At 34.0% G+C, this 19,666-nt stretch overlaps 3 non-coding genes across 3 annotated transcripts; all 3 read left to right on the top strand.

Annotated features, from left to right (window-relative positions):
• The first annotated feature begins 2,523 nt into the window (after positions 1–2,523).
• Positions 2,524–2,600, top strand: TRNAN-GUU (transfer RNA asparagine (anticodon GUU)). The gene has a single exon. It is a non-coding gene; the product is annotated as a tRNA-Asn (tRNA).
• A 9,740-nt stretch (positions 2,601–12,340) lies between these two features.
• TRNAQ-CUG (transfer RNA glutamine (anticodon CUG)) lies at positions 12,341–12,412 on the top strand. The gene has a single exon. It is a non-coding gene; the product is annotated as a tRNA-Gln (tRNA).
• Positions 12,413–12,663: 251 nt separating this feature from the next.
• Positions 12,664–12,737, top strand: TRNAN-GUU (transfer RNA asparagine (anticodon GUU)). Its single transcript has one exon. It is a non-coding gene; the product is annotated as a tRNA-Asn (tRNA).
• Positions 12,738–19,666: the final 6,929 nt, after the last annotated feature.

Below are 19,666 nucleotides of genomic sequence, written 5' to 3'. Positions count from 1 at the left end.
ACGTCCAAGTTATGCCCAATTTTGTAAAACTGCTCCTAAAGGGACCCAGATGGGCCTTTAAGCCCTCAAGGGCTTAAAAAAAATCAGCCCCTGGTCCTCTGGGTGACCAGGGGCGGGCGCAGGAGGCAGCGGCGCGGGGGCGGCGCTGGGGCAGTGCGGGGGCGGCGCTGGGGCAGCGCGGCTGGCGGCGGGCGGCGTGCTGGCTGGGCGCTGGCGGCGCGCGGGCTGCGGGCGGGCGGCTGGCGGCGGTGCGCGGGCTGCTGGCGGCGGGCGGGCTGCGGGTGCTGCGCCGGCTGCGCGGCGAAGGTTACCGCCGGCGGCGGCGGTGGCCGGGCGGGGGGCCGCCTGGAAGCGCACCGGCGGCGCGCTGGGCTGCGCATTTTTGTAATAAAAACTGCGTTGTTTTTTTATTTTTATTTTTTGAAAATCCACCTCGAAATTCGTGCCCTAGGGCCGTACGGCCTTGGGGTCAAAAAAAATTTGCCTCCTGGTGCAACTGTGTCCAAATCGGACGAATTTTATATGGAAATAGGGGTTTTTGGGCGCTACGAGCTCAACGGTGAGGTCCATTTGGACTCAAAGTGCACCGAAAAAAAAATACCCCCCTATTCCAAAATAAAAAACAGAAGACAAACACAGATCTGATGCAACCAAAACCTGGATCTCAAAATCTTTCAAAAGTCTGAACAAGCTGCAACAGATCCAGCTCTGATACCATGTAGGATTTGAGAAATACAAATCCACAGAACCCAAAAGAAACCTGCATGCAAGAAACCTGTCACAGAGAAAGAGAGAGAACGAATACAAGGGTTTTGGCTCTGACAAAGAGAAAAGATGTATTATCAGAGAAAAATGAATCAAGAATGTGAATAATACAAGAGATCAATCCTTATAAAGGAGATCAACACCAAAAGGAAAACCTAACCCTAAGGTGTGAGCATTTAATAATTAAATATTAATTATTAAATGACTAATGTATGCATAAAGAGAAATCTTAAGAGGAGAGAAAAGTTAATTAATTACTTTACTCTAACAAAGCTTAGGGTTGGGGTTATATATTTTATTAGGGTTACGATAACAATTTAATTGAAGTTAGGGTTAGGATTCTAGGATAGACCATGGGTTAGGGTCAAGGTTAGGGTTCAATTACAATTAGGGTTAGTGCTGCATTTGGTAATACTGATACCCATAAAACTTAATTAATTCCTCATGTCTTTAGATTCTAGGGTTAGGATTTAATTAGGGTAAATTTAGGGTTGTGGTTAAGGCTTAAATTATAGAATAAAGCTTTGGGTCAAGGTTACAATTATCGTTAATGTTATCATAGTGTTCAAGTTTAGCTAGGGTTAGTATTAATGTTTTAGTTTAATTAAGATTAAAGTTAGAAATAAGGTTTCCATTAGAAAAAGGGTTAGGGTTATAGGAGAAACCTTTAAGTTAGGGTTAAGGTTAAACCATGATTAGAGTTTGAATAATATTAGGGTTAATAAATTACATTGGGGTTAATGTTAGGGCTAGAATTAAATTTGGGTTAGGTTTTAACAAGAGTTGCTATTAAGATTTAATTAAATTTAGCATTAGCATTCTATTAAGGTTTAGATTAGGGTATCAATTAAATTAAGACTTATAATTTAATTTCTGGTTTTTTGATTGTCCCTAATGGTCTATCAACTTATAGTTTTAGTTTCTGGTTATGCTTGAACTTAACTATCTTTTTCCCTATGTGGCATACTTTAATTAAGACTTTTATTTACTTGGTTAATATGCATAGAATAATTATAGTTTTTGATAGAGGAATGTTTAGGGGGTTGTGATTTTGTTGCTTCTCTGCTGACAGTTGGCTTGCCACTGTTTTGTTTTATCTGTACCTGGGTTAGCCCCCTTGTTTTGGCTGCTTTTAATATCAAAAACAAATCTTAAATGGTGGATTTATAGCAAAAAAAATAAAATTGTATGTGTTGTTGATGGAGAATAAAGAGATGAGAAAGGGTTTAAGAGAAACTAGATTTTTACAATAATATGTATTTTTGAAAGAGTGGAAGTTGGGGAAATATGTTGAAATATAGACTTAAACTAGTTTCAGGGTTTGTGACTACAAAAAATCAAAGTTAGGAAAAATATTTGTTTTGACTTTACAATAGGGTCAAGTATGCTAGGGTTGTTAGGAACCTAGGACTTACTATTAAGGATTGTATGTGACTTATTAGGATATAGGTTCTAGCTATCAAGGGTGGGGTTCCATGGGGGCTTAAGCTTCTACTTTCTAGGAAGAGGAGGTCGCAATAAGAAAAAAATGTTTTACTAACAAATAATACAATTTTTTAATCTTTATTGACAAACATGTATTTTACCTCTTTTTTTCTTAGTACAAACATATATTTTAAGGGCATTAAGTGAATATGGCTCTTCTTTCTATATTAATTTCAATCCTTGAGAATCGAATTTCCAAAATCTAGAAGGGAAACAATGTCTTTGTGCTTTTATGTTTCTTGATATTACATCTATTTTACTAGTAAGGTGTAAGATGGAATAGCTTAGTTGGTCAGAGCGTGTGGTTGTTAACCACAAGGTTGGCGGTTCAAGCCCTCCTTCTAGTGTCTAATTGGAGTATCAAGAGATGTTGATAATCTTGAAATGTTGATTATCACAAAGAGTGTCTTATCTTGCCAATCCCTCCTTCATTTTTAATACTCCCTAGTTGGTGGCTATTAGACTTGTGAATATCTTAGGTTTCCCAATAGACTCTCTTCCTTCTACCTATTTGGGGATTCCTTTCTTTATGGAATCTTTTAAGTCTTGTTTTTGGAATTTGGTTATTGAGAGACTTAAATCTCATATTTATGCTTGGAAGGCTAGGTGGTTGTCTCTTTCACGTAGGATACTTCTCATTAAAATGGTCCTATCTGCCATTCCTAATTACTATATCTCAGTTCTTCAAGCTCCCAGATCAGTCATCTCCCAAATTGAAAAGATTATTCGATCTTTTCTTCGGAAAAATAACATGACAGAAGATAAAAAGATTCCACTAATTTCTTTGACCAAGATATCTCTTTCCAAGCAAGTTGGTGGTGCTAGGATTCAGGACTTATCTAAAAGAAATGGGGCTTTTGGGGGAAAACTAGTTTGGTCTATGTATACTAAGCCCCAATCTTTGTGGTGCCAAATTATGCAGGCTAAGTATTTGGATTCCCAGAATCCTGCTAGGATCTTCACAATTTCTAATCCTCCACAGGGGTCTGCTATTTGGAACTTTATGATCTCATGTAGGGAAGTGGTCTCTAATTTTCTCTCCTGGTAGATCCATTCGGGGGAGGATATTATTTTTTGGAAAGACTCATGGAATGGCTTTCCCCCTCTTTCGCAGCATGATTCTCTTGCTTCTGTTTCAGTTGTTCTTTCTCAATCATGGGGAGTTAGATTGGTTGATTATGTAGATAGTGTTGATCTATTTTCTCACAAGGTCTCATGGAAGGATCCCTCTACTCTTCCATTGTCCTTGCAAGAAATTCAAAATTTTAAATTTGTTTTGCAAGACCGAGTGGCTTTCCTTTCTAACATCAAAGATCAACTTATTTGGTGCCCTTCTAAATCAGGAAACTACTCTATTAAAGAAGGATATTTTGTTTTTCAACAAATGGCCAATCAAAATACTCCTCATCATGCCTTTTTGTTCTATTGGAATAATTCAGTATTACCTAAAGCTGGTGTTTTTTCCTGGTTGTGGGTGTACCATCATTGATTATTTGTTTGAAGTTATCAAGGATTTGTTGCACCTCACATGGCATCTCAACTTTATTTTCTACCTTTTCTTCCTTGGGCTTCACTATGAGTGCAAATCCTACTCCTTCACCCTCTTCTAGTGTTTTTATGAACTCTTTCTCATTCACTAACAAGATGTTAGGTACTTTGTTTCTGCTCTCTCCTTCAACGAGGGATTGAATTTGATAGGTTACTCCATCTTTTTGAAATGAATAGGAGTTTCTTTCCCCATCATGCTATGCTTTTCGGTCAAACTGCCATGGCCTACCCAACAGCAAGTGGCAAGAATCCATAGGAAGGATGTCACATAGGATCCTATCTACATATCCCCCAATGTGGAAATCTACCCAAGCTTGCTCATTTACTAACACATGTTGTCCCTTATTCAACCATGTGACTTTGTATGGCTCCTTGTGTTGTATCCTAGGTAGTTTCAATTTGCTTACTGCTTCCTCTGATATGATGTTATCTATAGATCTTGAATCTATTATCACCTTACACACCTTTCCCATGATTTTACACTTGATCTTGAACAATTCTCTTCTCTGTGAGACCTCTGCACTATGTGGCTTCTTCATTAACACTCTCTTGATCATTAAACTCTCACCATCTTATGAAGCTAGGTGATTCAATGCTGGAGTTCTGGTATTATCTCCATCTTCTTGAACATAGTTTACTCTCTTTTCACCACCATAGGATGAGCTAGGCTTCTCTGGGCATCTATAGGCAGGGTGGCCCAACTTTTGGCAGTTGTAACACTTCATGGTTGAGAAGTAGGACCCTCTCCCTATTCCATTAGATCTACCTCTACTCGGGTTGCTTGATCCCCTACCCCTATAGTTGGGTTTGCTCTGAGAATCCCCACTTTGCTCAATAAGTTTAGACTCTCCCTGGGATTGTTGATCTATGCTCCTTCCCCCAAAAATGCCTCTATGGCCTCTACCATCTCTTCCCCTACCTCTTCCTCTGTTGTTTTGTTCTTTCTTTCTCCTACCTTTCTCTTCCACTTTAAGTGCCAATTGATAACACTTGTGGACTGTTTGTGGGCATAACAAGCTCATCTCTTCCTGGATGTTCCATCTTAACCCATTCAAGTAACTTGCCACTTTTATGATCTCATCCTCTACTACTCTAGATCTCATGCACATTTTTTGAAACTCTTCAGTGTAGCTACTAACATCTAGGTCTTTTTGTCTCAAATTTTGTCTTTTCCAGTGGAGTTGTATTTCATAGTCCTCCTTGATTTTGGCTACCATTGCTTTCTAGGTGGCTATTGGTTGCTTACCTCCTTTCACCCTTTCCTCTTGGATGAACTTCCACCAAGTTAAGGTTGCCCCTCTCAGCCTTGATTTTGCCACCTTAACCTTTTGTGCTTCAGTCACTCCATCACATTCAAAATGGTTTTCTAACCCTTCAATCCACTCTATTAGAGCATCTGGATCCATCTTCCCACGGAAAAGAGCCACTCCCTCTAAGGTTTTACCACTCATAGCTCTCAAGGCTTTCAAGAATGGTTCTTTCTCAATGACAGGGTCAGGGTCAGGCATGGGGACTTCATCCTCTATTGCCATCATTTTACCCTGATCTCCAACCTTAGCATGGACTTCTTCAGTTTTGACTTCTACTTCAACTAGTTTCATTGCTAGTTGATCTAATCTTTCTTTGAGTGCCCTATTTTTCTCTTCTTGATCTTCAACCTTCTTAGCCAATTCTTCATTAGTCACCATGTTTTCCTAATGTTCCTTTCCTCCTAAATCTTTTGTTGGCTCTGATACCACTATGATAGGGAGATTTTCCAGAAAGTGCTCAAAAGGGTCAATCTGCTCAAGAAGTTAACTTTACTACCCAAAGGATATGTTTGAGTCCTCTATTTGTGTTCACAAAATCAGTCTTGATGGTTATAGTGTCAAGTGCTTCCAGTATCACCTTCCTAACAAACTCCCCTTAAGGTGTTGGCTCATACCCATGCTCAAATCTACTCAAGTTCTCACACCACCCAACTACTCATTCTCAACCCCTACTCTTAGGCAATCAAACCTCTATTTCAAAGAGCTTCAGGAGTCATTTGCAAGGACAAGTAAGGGCAGCAAAGTTTTCTTCAAAGTTAGATGCTCACAAATTTGTTTTAGGCTCATAGCCCTTAACTACTCAAATTTGCCAGCTAAAGTCAAAAACCTCCAAATGAGGTTGCACACTGTCCAAGGTCCCTAGTAACACTTGTTTGACTATTTGACATTTTTCTCACAAGGTTTCATAAGCCCCAACCTTCTCCTTGCCATCAGTTTCATGCATTTTAACAAAAATAGTCATTTTGTGTGTTATGCAACAAAGGGCTACTAGCCCGTGGAGGTCTAATTGGCTCTTTTTTGCTCACCTAGCCCAACGATGGGCATTTCCACCATAAAACTTATTTTGGATGATGTCTAGGAGGTCTATTCTTGAATATTTTTCAGGTCTTGAGCTCCATGAGGAAGGTTTAATGACTGTCCACTTTTTATGGCACAAAAGAAGGGTTTAGTGAGGGTTTTGAGCTTGCAAAGTTTGATTTGTCAACTCCTTCATGAACAAAGGCCTAAAACTGACTGAGGAAGTCTACCAAACCTTGGAGAACACCATCCAAGCCATTTCCACTTGTCATTTTTACAAACATTTGGCATACAAACTGAAAATCAGAAAATTGTCACTGTGACAGTCAATTCGCTGCCCTTTTACCAGTCAGCAACCTTGCACCTTGGGACCTTCAAAATGAAGAGTTTTGGAGTTGTAAAAACACCTAAATGAGGTCTTCAAACATATATTGATCTCCTATTACAATTCCCTTTTCAATTACAAGGCTTGGATGATTCTATTTAAGCATTCCATGGGCATTTGATATGTATGTTTCCCAAAAACAGTGAACTCACTATTTGATTACAAAATGAGAAAGATTAAGTAAGAAAAAACTAAACTATCCATCCAAGAAGATGCTAAAATTCCCTAGGCCAAATTTCCATGCCTCTGTTGCATTCATTTGCTCACCCAAATCACTTTTGAGTGCAAACTTTGAGTTTTATTCATGCTACTAGCCAAATGACAAACACTTGCCTAGTATTCAATCAAATGCATCTTCCAAACACTTCTCTAGCACAAAATTAAATATATTTACATTATATACACATGAATAAAATTGGAAGAATCCATTGGAGGGATCCCAGACCTGGATCGACCAAGTTGATACATTTCTAAACTCCAAACCCGTGGCAGGGCAGCAGACTCACAGTTTGCAAATATTTTTGTACAAACCAATTTACAAAAGAAACCAAAACAATATTCACTTGTGGTTCATGGAATAATCAATATGAACACCTCCCAGAAGGTACAATATGGACAAGAATGCTACAATACGGACTGTTACTCCAAAGAAGACAAAACAGTCATAAAAGCCAAAAAAAGCATGATTTCTATTAAGATTCTCTTGTAAATACAAACACCAACCCTTTCCAAGGAAAAGGGAGGACTTTTATATTTTTTCCAGTTGGTTATCAAGCCTTAGTATGGACATGAGGCTTTCATAACTTCATTTTGCAAGAAAAACTAAAAAATGACAACGTTTGACAACTTTTCAAGCCAAATGATAACTTTTCTTGCTCTAAGATGCATTTTTCACAATGTAACCTTATCAACTTGTCTAAACAACTTAGACATGCCTAAAAACACCTAAAAAACATGTTCCAATGCCTTGGAAAGCATTAGAAGACCTTTTTGGCAATTTTGCACATTTTTGCCAAAAATTGTCAACTCAAGGCCTAAAAGGCAAAACTTGATCTCTAGAGCCCAAAATGAGATCAAAACCACTAAACACGACCCAAAACAACATAATCAAACTAACACAAGACTTTACAAACATTAAAGCATTAAATACTAAAAAATAGGAGTTTTATTGAACTAGGTGCTCCTGCACCAATTTGAATTTCAAATACCTTCATATTGAAGGTGATTCGGCTATTGTCATTAATGCTTGCAAGGCAAGAAAAGCTGATAATTGGAATTTCCAATATATTCTTGAACAAATATAGACTCTTCTTGATACATTTGAGCACCTCATCATCTCACATGTTTATTGTGAAGGTAATGCATTGGCGGATTGCCTCGCTAATATGGGTTGTGACAAAACTGTTATTGATTCCTCTCGATTGGGGTGTGATTTGATGAGCTTCTCAAACCTATTAAGTCTAGCCTGTAGAGAGTCGAGTATATAATCTTCCTTATTATATGATTTCTCGTTTATACGAGTTGATATTCTCTTCTCTTGGTGAGGTATTCCTTTTTCATAATTCCATTTGGTTTTGATTTGAGGTACTTTGCTTTACTCGATCATCACTTGGCATTCATTAATGATGAGTTGGTTGTTATTTATGTTGTTCGTATGTTTGGTACTCTCTTCTGGTGCGAAATCTGGAGATATTTATTTTCACATTGGAAATTTATCCTTCATATGCCATTTAAAGTTTGGTGTGGCGTTGTTTTTATGATTATCTCTGTACGCCGCTTCTTTTGGTTTGTCAGATTTTTTATGATAGATCTCCTCTTTCTTTTCATTTACGGCATAAAAATTTTGGGCTTCATTTCTCTCTAGCATTTCCGCATTCACCTCTTCTCCTTTGGCATTTGTCTATAATGGCAGACATCAAATCTCATGTCGTTGGTGTCAATTATGTTTTGGACCCTTGTGTTTCTTGTAAATTCTCTCCGTTCTGTAGTATATATATATATATATATATATATATATGCAGGTGTTTTTTGGTGTAGGGGCATGTCAATTGTGGTCGCAGGAGTTCTTTGTTGCGGGGCCTTCAAGATATCCTATGAAGATGGATCTGTCCTTCGATGTTGGTTTAGTCCTCTTTCTTTTTGGAGCTCTCTTCTTCATTCACTGGGCAGCCTATGTTATTTCTTTTTCATGTCCTGATTTTGTAAATAAGCTTGCATGCTCCTATTCTGTAAAATGAGCTTGCATGCTCCTATTTGTAAATGAGCCTGCATGCTCCTTTGCTGATCTCTATTTTGTAACTAGCTCTGGCTAGAAGATTGTTCACTACTTCTCTTCTATAGGCATGTTGATGAGCAATGACCAGAGTTTTTCTTGCTGGTTCTTTTCTCTGGGAGCTCAGTTTGAACCAATTTTTAAATATATTGTAAAAAATATATATATTATTAAAAAAATATATCAAGTGGCATTGCCACCTTGCCAAAAATATATATATATATATATATAACTAAAATATATTTTATATTTTAGTTATATTATTACAGATAATATTAAAATAATAAATAAATAATAAATACAAAATATTGATAAAACTAATTTTTTTATATAATTTTGTATTTATATTTAATAGTTTTTATTATAAAATATAATATATAATTATATAATTTAATGTTTTTGTCATTTGTAAATAATCCAAAAGGTAGACTATTCATGAATTCAAAAATCATTTGTTAAGAAAAGTACGTATATGAATTTGCATGCATTCCTTTAGACAAATCACAAATCATTCTTATTTTAAATTCCTTGGAAGAACTCAATATTGTTGATAGAGTTGTTTAGACAATAAGTTCAATCGTACATTCAACAATTTATATTTAATAATTTTGTGCACTTTAATACGAGCATATGATAATAATTATACTTATTTGGAAGGGCGAGCCCGAATCTGTGAAGGAATACGACTTCTCCGAGATCTGGGGGTCTACATGTGATAGTGATTTGAAAACTGTTGTGACAACCATTTATCTTTATGCACAACTTTATTTCACTAATGTCTAAAATTTAAACGAACAACTTTTCAAGTGTGAGTGTATGTTGTCTCATGGACACGGGAGGTACTTTTGAATTGAATTAATTCTTGAATAGTGCACAATGGAAGAGAAAAAAGCACGCTCAAGATTATTTCAATCGTCTTGTTGGGCTTGAAGAACATTTTCAACCATCAATCATTCAAACTAGGTCGCCCATTTCAAATAAGAGATGCCTTTGGCATAAAATGCATATTTAGCCAAAATGTTGGTGGTTAAAAATGAGTAAAGATTTTTTATAATTTTGAAAGTAAATAGATAATATATGTAACATTCTACTAATTACTCCATATTAATAAGGGTTGCAACATATATAAGAGTAGTAGCACATGATAATAAATTTTAGTAAAGAACAACAATTTATAGGATTTTTAAATGTTGATTCCTCTTCAAAGCATATTTATTGCATTGGATATGACTTTTGTATAGATGTCCATTAATTATTTTCTATAAATAACAAAAATAACATTTTGAAAGAGCTAAAATCTTGTAAGAAAATAATTTATAAAATTGAAACGCAAAACAAAAACTTCAACTTCAAACATACAAAATTAAAAGTTTACAGATTATTCAATCATATAGATCTAAGATCGTAAAACATCCCAAATTTAAACTATATACTTTTGAAGATAAATATTCCAGAGATAATTATTGATCCTTTAGTTCTTAAGCTATAATTTGTTAAGAAGTGTTGATTTTAAACTATCCACATTTCAAGATGCACAAAATCACAATTATTTATCAGTCCTATAGTTCTCAATCATAGTTTTGTTGCAGAAGCAAACACAATATAACATTAAGTTTAAAGATCTAGAATTGAATGATTTTGAGCCATATGCAAAACCAAAAATGGAAGGGTTAGCCATTCTCATTCTTTTGTTCATTCAAACCATCTTCTTGTGTAGAGTAATAAACTAATGCAATCTTCAGTACTAATTGATTCTAGAATATCTTGTTTGAGAGTTTCAATTAGAAGAGGTATAACCTGAATTGGATTGCTCTCCTCTTTTTGCCAATTTGCTTGTTTAATTGAACGGGATTGCTCTCCCTATTGATTTAAAGGTAAGTTTTTGGTAGGAAGCAATTGGGGGTTCTCATTGAGTGTGAAACCATTCAATATGAAGGAACATGTGCTTATTACAATTTCCATATTGGAGTCATTTTATATGAAATTAAATTTTCCTCTCTGTAGACTATAGTGTAACTTGTTGTTTTGAGTAATGTAAATATGACTTTTTGCAAATATGAAAACCAATATTTCTTCCACAATGCAATACTTATGAAACAAATTTAAGAATTTTAATTGCATGAGACAAACTATAGAGATTTCAGTTAGAATGATATAACTAATTTTTGTTGTGAACAAGTGGATTAAAAAATGGTCAAAACAAGTTTAAAAACCACCCCCGATACAATTCACTTTTTGAATGTTTAATTACATAAGAGAAACTTTTATATATATGCTAAAAATCTTACAATGACATTTTATGTTTCTAGTCAACTACCTAATTTTAATCATTCCCAATATTTTTAGTTGTTCAACTGTCAACCTACATTTAATGTATTTCTATAGTTAATTTTAAAACACAATAGAATGAAATTGTTCAAAGAATAGTTGAGGATGACTTTACCAAAGAACTAGGCCAAGGAATGCAATTTTAAAGAATGTAAACAATAAAATGCTTGAAAATAAAAATATTAACATTAAGAGCATTCAAATAGATATCAACAAAAGAAAAAAAAAATTAGACTATTACTATATTTCTTTTAGCTTTTATCAATCACATATCAACACTTTAGAAAAAACCAACATAATTTCTATGTTATATTTCAAAAAAAACTTCTATGACTATTTTTAATTTTCAAGTAACAATTTTAAGAGATATATAGAAATGCAAAGAAACCTCCTCTGAGATATCTTAATGTCCAAATACGTCAACATGTAAATATCCAAAATAGAAATGCATTTTGAGACAAAAGCACATTTCCAATACAACAAACAAGTATTAAGAATTAAGATACAAGTCTGCTAGAAACTATAATTCAAATAGTCTATGTTATTAGAATTTTTCTTTAATTTGAAGGTCAATGACAAATTACAACTTATTGCAGGTAACTAATAGCAAAACAACATTAGTTAATTATGTTTTTTTTTGTCTCTTTAAAGTTAGTAATTGGAGAATTGGGTGTGCAAGGAGTGAACGGTTATGGGAACATGGGCAGTAACTGGTGCTCTTCCCCTATATGTTTCTTGATAGAAGTAGAAACTAAATCCAACTTTTATGCCACATTTTGTACGTAACATGCTTTTTCATTTCAAATTCCCTACTTTGACATTTTCACTGATGATCAGGGTTAGACCATGTTAATGCCTTACACTACATATGACGCAAAACAATTTCCCAAATCAAAGTTAAAATACCCACCTTAAATTTAAAGGATAACTGAAGATTTCCCACCTACCCCACCTACCTATCCATCCATCCCATGAAAAAAACATTCCAACGAACACTTATTAATAGACATACTTTTGTCACAAATCCATCACATTAAAATTTATAAAAGATATATTCATCACATTGAATACCTTGCAAAATGGAAAGATAAGCCATTCTTTTGTTCATTTGAACCACCTTCTTGTGTAGAGTAATAAATTACTGCAATCTTTAGTACTAGTTGATCCCAGAATACAATTAGACAAAATATGCATGAGAAAAGATATGATAGAATAAGTTACTAACTGTACGGTCCCATGGTCTAGTGGTGAGGACATTGGACTCTGAATCCAGTAACCCGAGTTCAAATCTCGGTGGGACCTGTGAGAGGGGAATTAGGTTTCATCTTTGCAGCCTACAGTCAAATATAATTTTCCCTTTTTTCTTAGAACAAACGTATATTTTAAGGGCATTTAGTGTAGTTAGATTTTTGAGGTAGATGATTACGTATATGGCTCTTTTTTGTATATTATTTTCAATCCTTGAAAATCGAATTTCAAATTGTTCTTGGGGGAAAATGTCTTTGCGTTCGTAAGAACCTTGATAAAATATCTATTTTCCCAAGTTAAAGTAAGCTGGAATAGCTCAGTTGGCCAGAGCGTGTGGCTGTTAACCACAAGGTCGGAGGTTCAAGCCCTCCTTCTAGCGTCTAATTGACTTCATTAGTTGTGTTTCCTTGTTTGTGCTAAATTTTTTTACTGAAGCAGATTAAAAACACCATAATTCTATTTTGAAAAAACCCAGGTTGCAGGTTCGAATCTCCGAGGCGAAATACCTATATCAAGTAAGAATAATTTCTTCTTCCCTTGTATATATTTGTTCAAATTTATAAAACAATATAGAGACTGTCTTTTATTTTTTCACTGTATGTTTACTGTTATATATTACTATGACAATGATATTGTCATTCATTTATACTGTCCTCAAGTTCATTTTATTATCAACAAACGCTATTACTGTCCCTCACACACTAAACTGTATTTCTTCTTCAATCAACTGCACTATGATTTATCCCATATTCTTTATTTCACCATCCTATACAAACTGTCTTTTTCTTAATTCAAATACTGATACTTCAACTCTACATTTTTTAATAAGATTTTTTTTATTTTTTTATTTTTTTATAACGATTAAATAAATAAATAAAAAAGAGTCATTATTTGGTTGTTTATGTAGTGACCATTATCTCCACATAAAAGAGGTAGATGAAAGAGGTTTGAGTTTATATTTGAACGCATCTCCCCATTTTCACTCTCTAAATTATACATGTTATTGTGAAACCTAGTTCATCTCCTCACTTTCAAAACAGGAAAGACAATCCTTAAACCCTTACTTCAAATCTTTTGCAACTATCCATTTTCATCTTTTTATTCTCCCATAAAGATCACACCTATTTTGGTCATAAATCCATCTCTTAAGATTTGTTGAAGATTTGTTGTTTACAATAATTTGTACATATTATATTTATTTTCAACAGGGCTCAAAAGTTTTTTTTTATCTTCTCTAATTCCATTTTCAATATCCCTTTCATCTCATCATCATCACTCCCCACTTTTGTCACAAATCCATCACTTGAAAGTTTGTTGTTTATGTTACTCGGTAAACTTTATATTCATTTTTAAACTTTTCTATATCTTCTCTAATTCCATTTTCAATATCCTTTTCATCTCATCATCATCACACCCTACTTTTGTCACAAATCCATCACTTAAAGGTTTGTTGTTTCAATTACTTGATAAAATTTATATTCATTTTTTAAATTATTTTATATCTTCTCTCATTCCATTTTCAATACTCTTTTCATCTCATCATCATCACACCCCACTTTTGTCACAAATCCATCACTTAAAGGTTTGTTGTTTATGTTACTCGGTAAACTTTATATTCATTTTTAAACTGTTCTAGAAGCTAGACTTGAAAAAAAAAAAAAAACTTTTTTCACACACTTTTCTAGAAGCTAGACTTGAAAAAAAAAAAAAACTTTTTTCACACACTTTTCTAGAAGCTACGACTTTACGACTTTTGTCACAAATCCATCACTTAAAGATTTGTTGTTTACGATACTTAGGTTACTTATTTATGCCTCATCTGTCATAAAGTTTTATTCCTCCTCACCTTAAATCATCTTAAATCTAGATTTAAATCGACACCGTTGGACGGGAATATTACCTTGTGATCCTGCCAACAACAATGTAATTTGTATTTGACTGTACACATGCCCTCTTTGAAATGGAAAAAGATTATTGTGGTAGACGGTTATCGTAATTGTAGAAGCTTCGAATTTGCATGGACATGATATTGCTTTCAAACCTTTTTGCACTTTACATTTGAAACCATCGTATCTACTACTTTGCGCAGTATTAAGCTTCTCGCTACCATTTTAGGTTCATGGTATTCTCAATGAAAAAATTAGTAAACTACTATATCTAAGTAATTAATAAATTATTAAATATGAAATAACATAATAATATAATAGTATAATATAATTTTAAAAAATAATATACAATATTATATTAAATAATTAAATAAATTCAATTAGAAAACTTTGAATAAATATGATATGAAATATACAATATTATATTAAATAATAAAATAAATTCAATTAGAAAACTTTGAATAAATATAATATGAAATATACGATATTATATTAAATAATAAAATAAATTCAAATACAAGCGTATCACCTAAGAGTGATGCGACTCTTAAGTATGAGAAAATGGTAGTGATGAATAATGATCACTAGGCATACAATTTAAAACAATTTGAATGAGTTAGGGTGATATACTTTTAAACATCTCACATGGCCACAATTGGAACTTTTTGATGAAAGATTTCACAAGTAACAACTCTTTCGAACTAAGTCAACTTAAGACCAATAATTGTAAAATGAGAAAAGTAGGTCATACTACACTTATAATCCTAAACAATATTAATATCACACTTATAATTGTCATTGTTATAAGAAATATAATCTAATACTCTTATAGATACAGATTAGTCCATTTGTCAACTGTACATGACATTAATTATACTTTAATCTATCTTTTATAGATTTTATACTAAGAACAACTTATCAAAGTTGATTATAATATAAATATAAATAGACAAGAGGTCAACATTCATATAACAGTGGTGGTAACAATAGGATTTTTATTAAAAAAATTAACATAAGCATCACTAATTTAAGAGCATTTACAGTGGTGGTAACAATAGGATTAGTCTTATATATGATAGCACATAACACTCATTTCTATATTAAATAAAGATTTCTAAACTCAAAGTCAACATAACTAATCATAATAAATACATCATCATCATTTATCCATAATCATGTTTTGTGCATTCGTCTTTTAATTTTTCTCCTCTAATTTTCTTCCATAATTTTCCATCTCCTATCCGACATAGATTACTTCATATATTTTCTTTCAAGAGCTCATTGAAATGTTGGGAAATGGAGTCTAGCCTAAGAATGAAATCTAGGAACTATTTCCAAACTCTTCCATTGCAAAATAACCAATTAGTCTCAACTTTAGTCCTTAAGGAGTGTTGAGCATTGTGATTGATTATTTGCTTTTGAATATTTATTAGATATGATTAAATATAATTAAATTAAAGATACAAGCACTAGGTTAAATGATGTGAAATTGACAATATTAAAAAAAAAAAAATAGACACAAAATTCAAAGTCAACTCAAAAGTATAGATATGGGAATGAGACATAGAGAAGAACGTGCCACTACAATTTGGAGCTAAAAGTGTTGATCAAGTGGAGTACACACCATAGACTTGAAGGTACTTCTATCAAGTAAAACTTCAGATTCAGGATTAGGATGCTCTACAAATCATTCCCTCCAAAAGTCAACCAAAAGGTGTAAATCACATGTGCAAATTGGAATAGCTTGAGGGTTTTTGCCTATTCAAAATCTTGAACTAGATATGTCTCAGTCTACTCTCTATAATCTTGCAACTTTTGGCTATTGGATCTATAGCTTGCACACAAAAAAAGAGGGAAAATTTGGTGGTGTATATGATTTTCCCTAAGTTAAACCTTTTTAGAAATTAACCTCCACTACAATAATGATGAATGAGAGAAAGAGATTTTAACCCTAGTAGGGAAAAGGCTAAATAGGAAGTGAAATGTTGAATTGACAAGATTATACCCCAAGAATGATAATGGTGGTGATGCAACACTCTTTAGATAAATCCTCCAAGTGTTGATGCAATTGCATGATAAATCATAACAAAATTAATCAAAAAACATGTAATTGAAGATAGCTAGCCATAACTTTATGCTCCTTGTACTTAGATTTTTTCTTGAATGAAGCCAGTGCTTGAATAGGACATGTGGATTATAAAAAATGATCAAATGAATTATAGATGTGTTGGTATTTTGGATATGTTGATATGGTTTTGTCATTGATGTCAACACTTGTCATCACTTGTCAACACTTATTAGCACTTGGAGATCTTTGGTTATGTTCAACGGCAAGTCAGAGACTTATGCACAGTCATCGGTATTTGGTTCACCGGCAGATTATATTGTTCACCGGCACTTGGAATGACTTGGAGACTACTTGATTATGTAAAAGACATTATTTGATCACTTGGTTTTGGCGATTTGGTTATTGGTTTATTCGAGTTTGCATATTTGTCGTTACCGGCAAATAGGTCCAGGATATACACCAACAGACATATCTATTTCAGATCAGCACGACACGTTATGGAGATGATTTATTATTATTGTAAATGCATTGAGCCGACATCATGCATCGAATATCGATTTATTTGTAATTGGTTTTATTGTAATATCTTTTAGTGAGCCAACCTATTCAATTGGTCTTAGGTTATGGTATAAATGTAAGATCTCATTTATGAGATTGATATGTGATTGGAAAAAGAATTGTAATAGGGTATATGCGAAAATAAGCAGAGCTATACACGCAGACATCATTTGAAGGTTGAAGGAAGGTTTTTGTGAAGGCAATCAAAACTTAACCGGTACTGAATACAGCATATGAAGATGCTATTTTAAGCAGTACATTATCATTGGATTTAACCATCCAATTGTAGTCAGTGTGACTCTCATTTTGTGATTGAACAGTGAGCTCTAGGCAGCTAGTCTTTCTGCATGTGCAGAATCCATATTGTACACACATACTATCTGCAGTAGTATCATTTGATTGTGGGTAAGGCTTCCCACCGTGGTTTTTCCCCTTACATGGTTTCCACATACAAATATTTGTGTTATGTGTTGTGGATGTTATTGTCTTTTTGTTTCATGCATTAATCTTTACCGGCATTGTAATTAACTGTTAAGACTATATATTGGCATAAAGTTTGGTTTACCAGTATTAAGCATTAAGTTTTGGTTGAATTTATTGGACAACTGATTCACCCCCCCCCCCCCCCTCTCAGTTGTCTCCAAGACCTAACAATTGGTATCAAAGCTTAGTCCTTTTTTTGCATAAGTTTAACAGCTTGAGGAGATCCAATGTCTTCTAACTATTTCAAGAAGGACAATTTGAAACTTGATGGAACTAACTATGGCATATGGAAGATTAGGATGGAGACACATTTGAATTGCATTGAAAAGAACATATGGGATGTTACAAAGAATGGCTATATTGCTCCTACTTAAGGTCAACCTAATCCACCTAACTTGGCTAAAGATGAAGAAAATGGTTGCAAAGCAAGAGAAGCACTTTTAAGCACATTGTCAGATTAGCAAGTCATGGGATTATCAGATAGATCTACTGCTAGAGCTATTTGGGGCAAATTGGAAACATTGAATGAAGGAGATTCCACAATCAAAATTGCAAAACTTGAATGCTTTCGGGTCAGGTATGAAAGTTTGAAAATGGAAGAAGAAGAAGAAGAAGAAGAAAGAATTTCTGTTTTTATAGAAAGAGTAAATGAAATTGTTTTGGGTATACAATGTTGTGGAGGAACCTTAAGTGAAGATGAGATTGTTTCTAAAGTTTTAAGAGATTTGCCACTGGCATATAAAATGAAAGTTACTGCTATAAATGAATTGAGAACAATGTCTAATGCATCAATATCTAGAGACACTTTGGTTGGAAAACTTTCAGCTTTTGAGCTTGAGGAATTTGGTCATGTTACTACTATCAAGACAGATTTAGCTTTCAAAGCATCATCATCAACTGTAGCATCATCATCATTATCTGATAAATCTAATTGGAAAGCCTTCTATGCAAGAGAACTTGAAGAAAGCAGGAGAGAACTTGAAGAACTTGAAGCACTATTTGCAAGGAAAATGCCTAAATGGATTATTGATTCGGGATGTTCACATCATATGACTAGTGATACGAGTAAATTCTTAACCTTTCAGGATTACAATGGAGGTCTAGTAAGATTTGGAGATGATAAAGCTTGTTTGATCAAAAGAAAAGGCACTATATCTTTTAATGGTAAGCACAATACTGATAATGTTTACTATGTTGAAGGTTTGAAGCATAATCTTTTGAGTGTTGGTCAATTAGTTGAGAAAAGATTTCAGTTACAATTCAAGAATGGTAAATAGAAAATCTTAAACATAATTGGTTTGGAAATTGCAACCAGTAATCAAACTAGAGGTAATATCTTTCATTTGAACAACAATGAGAAAGCATGTTTGATTGCACATATTGATGAAAGCTGGTTATGACATAAGAGACTTTGTCATGTAAATTTTGATTGCATTGTGAAAATCAATACTACTAAGGCAATTAGAGATTTACCTAAGATTGTTAAACCTCACAATCCAGTATGTAAGGAATGTCAATTTGGAAAGCAAGTTAGAGCAACTTTCAGGAGTATTCCGGAGAAGTCTAACAATGTTCTTGATTTAATTCATACTGATTTATGTGGTCTAGCAAGAACTAGAAGTATACAAGGAGATAGGTATTTTATGCTAATCATTGATGACTATTCTAGAATGTGTTGGGTTACTTTTCTCAGGGAGAAGTCTGAAGCATTTGGGAAATTCAAACTATTCAAAGTGATGGTAGAAAATGAAACCGGCAAGAAAATCAAATGTTTGAGATCAGATAAAGGAGGTGAGTTCACATCTAAGGAATTTAATACATTTTGTGAAGTGAATGGGATCAAAAGACAGTTATCAACACCCCGTACACCCCATCAGAATGGAGTTGTGGAAAGGAAAAACAGAACTATCTTGGATGCAACCAGAAGTATGATATCAGAAGCAAATCTACCTCATATATACTGGAGAGAAGCGGTCAATACAACAGTTTATACATTCAACAGAGTTCACATCAGAGGTGAAACCGGTAAGACCCCACATGAACTATGGTTTGGTAATACTCCTACTCTTAAATATTTTAGAATATTTGGAAGTAAATGCTATATTAGAAGAGATGAGTATATTGGCAAATTTGATCCTAGAAGCGATGAAGGAATATTTCTTGGTTATTCATCTAAGAGCAAGGCATATAGATGTTTTAACAAGAGATTGCAGAAAATTATTGAGAGTGCAAATGTGAAGATTGATGAACAGTTTAGAGGAAATTCAAGGTACACAGACTCTGAACCGGCAATAGAAATAATCATAAATGAAC

This window comes from Cryptomeria japonica, chromosome 9 (assembly GCF_030272615.1).
Source record: "Cryptomeria japonica chromosome 9, Sugi_1.0, whole genome shotgun sequence".
Taxonomy (NCBI): domain Eukaryota; kingdom Viridiplantae; phylum Streptophyta; class Pinopsida; order Cupressales; family Cupressaceae; genus Cryptomeria; species Cryptomeria japonica.
This window is presented reverse-complemented; position numbering and strand designations above follow the sequence as displayed.